Source organism: Hylobates moloch, unplaced genomic scaffold, assembly GCF_009828535.3.
Source record: "Hylobates moloch isolate HMO894 unplaced genomic scaffold, HMol_V3 SCAFFOLD_9, whole genome shotgun sequence".
In the NCBI taxonomy this organism is placed as follows: Eukaryota; Metazoa; Chordata; class Mammalia; order Primates; family Hylobatidae; genus Hylobates; species Hylobates moloch.
In genome coordinates, this window is record NW_026652284.1 from 70516539 (window position 1) to 70522883 (window position 6345).

The window sequence follows — 6345 nt, forward strand, 5'->3', positions numbered from 1 at the left end:
TACACATAGCCTGACCAATGTAGTGATATCATTAGCTTCTATATTCTAGACAATACGTTTCAATTAGTTAATGCACTCATAAGTCAACAAAGATTTAGTTGAAATCTAATGGAATTAGATTGAATGAAATCTATATGGAAGATATTCTACTGAGTGCTAGGGGAGTAAAAATAAATTAGAAATAGTGGTGGAAGGATACATACAAACAGGCAAGTGTTATTGCAAAAGTCAGAGCAAAGAACCGTGGCTGCACACTTTCTAGGAGGAAATCAGAGGTAGATGCTTGGGAGGTGTCAGGAAGGCTGAATATAGGTGTATCAAGAGTGGCAGAGGAGGAGAAGCACTTCAGGCAGAGGGAATACACAAGCACAAAAGCACAAAGCCTTGTGGTATCTTCAGAACAGCAGTTCTTTGTTGCTGGAGTAAAGATGTGTATGTACTAGAATAGAAGTCCTACATGGACATGAGACTGGAATGTGTCTTTTATACTAAATAATGAGCCCACCCTTAGTCCTAAATACCACCATGAGAACAGAGTTTATAAAGTTAGGACTGACAAATGCCTATGTGTTTATCTGAAGGTAACTGACAGCTGTAGGCAGAATGGACTGAAGTCAGGAAAATGAGAAAGCTGGTATAGAGGTCTAGAGGCTGGAAACAGTGGGGCTTGAAAAAGGCAAGGACAATGGAGTACAGAAATAAAATTGGGTATTCAGGTGATGTCTTGAGATAGAATCAGCATGATTTAGTGATGCATTAAACATGGGACGGGAAGGAGAAATGTGATAATTCCAAGGCTCCTAGCTGAGATCCCTGTGGGCGGTATACCAATAACCAAAGAAAGAACAGAAGAGTTCAAACAGTTCCAGGGGGAGATTGGGAAGGTAAAAGGATTAGGCTTTGGCAAGCTGCATTTGAGGAGCATGTGGAATAGGCAGCTGGAGATGTCTAGCAGCCAATGAAAGTGCAACCTCAAATTACATTTGCTTTGTAAGCAATCATGACCCAACATCAATTGACATTCACATCTTTTAGGATGTGTATTGTTATCAAGCACTTTTCCCACCCCTCCCATTATCCTGAAAAAAGCTTTTTATTATCCTAATTGGGAAACTTATCTAATTTTCTTATAAAATTTTATTTTGTAGGTTTCTGTCAAGATAATTTTGCATCTTGATAGACAGAAAACTTGTTGGTTAATCACAGATTTCAGCTTTTTGCTATTCACAGTCTGATATTCTGGCATTATTTCTTTACCCAAGTGGTTAAAAATGTTGAGCAGGACCAAAAGCAAACACCAGGGCTCACCAGCACCGAGGAGTTGTGATTATTCCACATTCGTGCCACGCCTTCACGCCTAATCTGCTTACCCTTTTCTACCTTGCTTTTGCTCCAGAAATTTGACTGTTACTGACTACATAAATGGAGCCCTTTTTCCCTTTGGCTTCTGGTTGGATCTGCCAGTGGTAAGACACAGGAAGGGGATCTGAGAGTAGAAGCAGGGAGAGGTCAAGATACTGTTTTCTCTACTCTCTGTCTTCCTCAACTTTGGGGGCTCTGTCAGTGGTTGCTTTTGTCATGCTCTCCTCCTTTCTTGACTCCAACTGTCACTGGGCTCTAGTGACATCATGATCTCTCTTCAGCCTCTCATGCCCATGGGCAGTAATGGGTTCTGAGTCCCTCAGTACCTCAACATACTTGTTGGTTCCCTTGGATCCACTCACATCTATGCACAAAGACGTTCTATCCAAAATCTCAGTGGAGCATCTTGTTTTACTGCCCTGGTCTGATGAATACACTGCCACTGAATACGACATTTTAGATGTCTCTATTATGTGATTTTTCAAAATGATACAATGAAGTTATTATTATGGAGAACTTATAATGTTTCACTTAAATAATTCTTCTATCATCACAACACTATTTGTTACTACAAAATGATATAGTATAATAGCTTCAAACAATTTAAGGGGAAAAACCCCAGCTGTGATCAGAGAGTGCACAGTGCACACACACTCCAAACTCTCACCTCCATTAGTTCATTATTTAGTTGTTATTTCCCCACTGTGAAAATCATGATATAAGTCAAGAGTAGCTGTCTGAAGTAGAAATGATATACCAACTTATAAATGCCTCATCAAGGGTAATCATTCGTAATTTAGTCATATGAGGTCACTCCACAGCCCCAGGGTGCCCTGGGCACTGTTTACTACGTAATGAGCAACTAGGTTACTCTAATCATAGCTACTACCCATCAAATGTGATCCAGCTAAAAGAGATTCAGGTGTTTACAATCTCAATCTTATTGTTTGCACTAATGTTAGTAGAAAGATGAATGTATTTGGCATCAAAAGCTTAGGAGTAAGGGTCTCTTTCTTGCCCTACTAAGGGTGGGCAAGGGCTCAGCTGCTCAGACCATAGAAGCAATGTTCTAATAGTTAGGGTTCTTGGAAGATTCTCTATTTGCTATTTAAATCACATCAGTCCCTTGACTGATGTATCAAATGTAGTGAATTAGGGATGATGGGTAGGGAGAGGGGGCTAGAGGGGAGGAAGGACATAATTACTTTAAACTCTTCTGGTGTAGAAATTTTCATCATGGTCCATTCTTTACTTCCACCATAGGATATTCCTCTTCCAGTTTTCTGAGAACATAAATGGCTGTTTGGTCACATCAAAAAATCCCAATCCCAAAGTCAAAGGCATTATTAAGAGCCAGTATGATGCTAGAAAGCTGAAAAAAAGAAAAAAAAAAAAACTGAAGCCACTTCTGCCAGGGTCAAATAGTAACTTGTCAGTAGTGGAGCAACATTTAGAAACGTGGCTATGTCTGTTACTCAGACGGTGACATGATAGGGAAATTCCATGTGGTAATAATCTTCATTTATTCTCAGAGTTGTGAAAACAGTACATAGCTTTAAGTGCTTTAACAATGCTTTCTTAAAAGGTGATGTTATGTAGATGATGTTCAATGAAATTAGAAAGGCTTTCCTTGTATAATTAGATGTCATATTCCTCAAAATGGAAATTTAGGGCTTTCTCTGTTAGAATTTTTTTAAAAAGGCTTCAGGAAGTCTTTTGGAAATTTTTTAAAAAGGCTTCAGGAAGTCTTACGTGTTCATCTTTTAAGAATCAGTTGAAATACTTTTATTACTCACGTTGAGATTGCTTAGTTCCCATGATGAAATTTGGGTATAACATTATTAATAAGTTAACTGTCTTTTTCTTAAAGCTTTGAAAGCACCAATATTATGTTTCTATAAAAATCATATTTTTCCTGTTACTTTCTGTATTTTTCTACAATCTCTTAGAGTAAAATTACCTTGATCTTCTCCTTTAATGCTGTCTTCTTCATTTTTTTGCTTTCTTCTATTGAATTTTGCTTTCATTGGCTAAAATAGAGAATAGAAATTTTAAAAAGATTGTAATTTACACTCATCGAGCACTTGCTATAAGGCATGCACTATGCCGACCCCTTTGCATAATAGCCTACCACAATTTGGTTATTCCAAGATTCTATGGAAGACTGTCCTACTTTAAATTAAACATTTTTAGGACTTAGAGAGTTAACTAACTCATGTAAACTAACACAGTCAGCAAGTGTTAGAGTTGAGATTAGACCTCAAATTCATCTGAGAGCAATGTTTTCCAGTCTTACAAAAAATTTGTTACTACTTGTAATTATTTCATGACACTTTGTGTTTCTTGCTCAAAGTAAAAGCAAAAAAGAAAAAAACACTGCACAAAAGAAATCTTGTGGAACATTTCACATTTTGCTTCTTAAAGCAAAAGTTAATTTACATTTTATGTTTGTGTCTACTGATTGACCATTTTCCCCTCGGAAGCTCAAAGGTTTAAATTTCTCTTTAAAATAGCTTAAACCCTTCAAAGATGAAGAAATAATTTCTAACTCCGTGTTTCTGATTTTTCACTTAAAGCATTCTGTATTCTACATATGCCTCCTAATTTTTTTAATTGGGGAAAATCATCTTTTTCCCCTAATTGCAAAACCATCTTAAAATATGACATATTTTTATTCATTGATTATCAGTAGAGCAATCTATTCCATGAATTATACAATTTGTGTAAGTTTATCTTTGAAATTGAGATTTTTTGCTTTTGTTGGATATACACTATAAACCAAAATTTGATGGATTCAATAAATTAGATTTCAGCAAGCAACCTGCTTGTGAGGAATAAAGGACCCAATTGGTCAGCTCACTGAAGCAGTAGTGGATGTAATGGTGCCCTCATGGCCATTCAGTAAATCAATTTCCTGATAAATCTTTGCTTACAGAAAATATTTTAAGTATCAAGACAATATACCATATATTGGCCTAGATTCTCTACGGCCATCTCTCAAGAGGAAGTTTGACCTGAAGCTTTGAGAGTTTGTTTGAAACTTTGAGATATTTCTTGGACAAGGATAGTATAATATAGCCCTTGTATAGCAGTCGTCTTATTCCTGATTATTAGAGGGCTAGATTACAGTATAGATTACAGGCTAAAATTTAGGTATACCATTAGTGAAGGACACAGTTTAGCATAGAGGTTAAAAATGATGGCTCTATAGTAAAGCTGGATTCGAATCCTGGGCTTACTACTTATTCTCATTGTCACCTTAGACAAATTACCTAATCCTTTTAAGTATTCATCTTCTCACTCTAAATAGATTAAGACTACCAATCTATGTAGAGCATAGAAAATGGTCTATGTCTGGTACTTAGCACAGTGTCTGTTCTGCTTTGCAAAGGTCAGCTTTGACTTGGACATTAAACACAACATCTGTAACCATTAATGCAGCAAATCAGCCCACGCTGCTAACAAGTGTATGGTTATGTGGTCAATGCTCTATGGAGGCCAATCAGCCTCACTCTGATTCATGGCCTCAGCTTTACTCAGCAAGAGCATAAGTATGCCAGAATAAATCTATACCCATTACTGGAGAAAAAAATCAAAATGTCTGCCCCATGGCTGGTCAGTCAGTAAGGTCACCTTCATACACAAAGAGCAATATTAATGTTAAGTCCATCTGCTCAAAAATAAAATGTTCACCTGCAGTTAACTTTGAGGATTGGGAGAAGTAAATGAATTAGCGGAATCTTATGAAAGAGCAAAGTTAGATTGGAAAGGAAGTTCACGGTGAGTAGATTTCAAGCAGGAGCTTGGTGAGGCTACTGCCACAGAACTAGTTATAAGAAGGACTAAATATCACTGGAATAATTTGGATCTGTGATGTCAATTAAACCATACTGTCACATGAAATTCCTTACAAAATGGGAGATGTGTAAATTGGTTCCCTTTCCAATAAAGAATCACTCTTGAGTAGAAATTAAAAACAAAGCCAAAAGATAAACACTCTTTACTGGTGATTATTCCACTCTCGCCAAATGTTGTATAAATAATAAAATGATATTAGTTTCAGATTATCAGCTTGCCAGAGGCACAGAACAGCAAAAGCAAACATCTCCTGGTAATGTGGTTTCCTTGATGATGTATGAATATAATAGCGAGGTGCTAATAGGAAGAGAACCTATGAATAAAAGGATTTGATTTTTTTCTGGTTTCTGCCGTTGGCGAATCCTTTGGCATAGGCAGTGTAAGACATACCTTGATAAGTAGTGGAGATGATGCTTTACTGAATTAGTCTGGTGAGAAACAGACCATAATATCATAATTTACTTATCACTTGGGCTTACCTCAATTTTAGAGCTCTTGACAGCTACAAAAACTCATCAGGTTAACTCAAAAATCAAATTATCATCTTGCTTGCCTGGAGAAGGAGAACAAGCACATTCATTATCATTTATAATGTTTTTAACAACACAGATTAACAATAAAGTAGTATCTCACATCTTTAAAGTATTTTACACTCTCTTGGGTGCTTTCACTTGCAGTAGCTCTCTGACACGCAGAAGTCAGGAGAACCAAGATTACCTTCCTAACTATGCAGCTTTATGGAGACCAGGATGAGTTAACAGGAGACACGGTGAAGGGTGCATTCATAAAAAGCTCAAATCACAGTGTCAAGTGTACTCGGGAAGGACTCACAGAATTAAAACACATTTTCTTCCTGACAAAAAAAAAAAGCCGAAACTATTTGGCCCACCTCTGCAATTGAAACCACAGTTTCTTCCCATTCACAAAGGCTGTATTTCCCTTTATTTTTCTTCCACTGTGCTCCTTTTTTCAAAAAAACTCATCTGAGAGCGAGATCAGGAGCCTCTTGTGGCCACAGAAACACCCAAAGTGCCTGCACCAATACAGACTTTCACAAACATCAAATATGAGAGGAATAAAAAAAAACGAGATTTCTGTTCATTTGGTCTTTACTGAATCTTCAGT

General features: G+C 37.0%; 1 long non-coding RNA gene across 1 annotated transcript; it reads right to left on the reverse strand.

Moving 5' to 3' along the window:
* Positions 1 to 2446: 2446 nt before the first annotated feature.
* On the reverse strand, positions 2447 to 5773 carry LOC116813401 (uncharacterized). Its single transcript, XR_004370966.2, has 3 exons — positions 5700 to 5773; positions 3323 to 3392; positions 2447 to 2734 (listed from the first exon to the last, which is right to left on the reverse strand). It is a non-coding gene; the product is annotated as an uncharacterized LOC116813401 (long non-coding RNA).
* Positions 5774 to 6345: the final 572 nt, after the last annotated feature.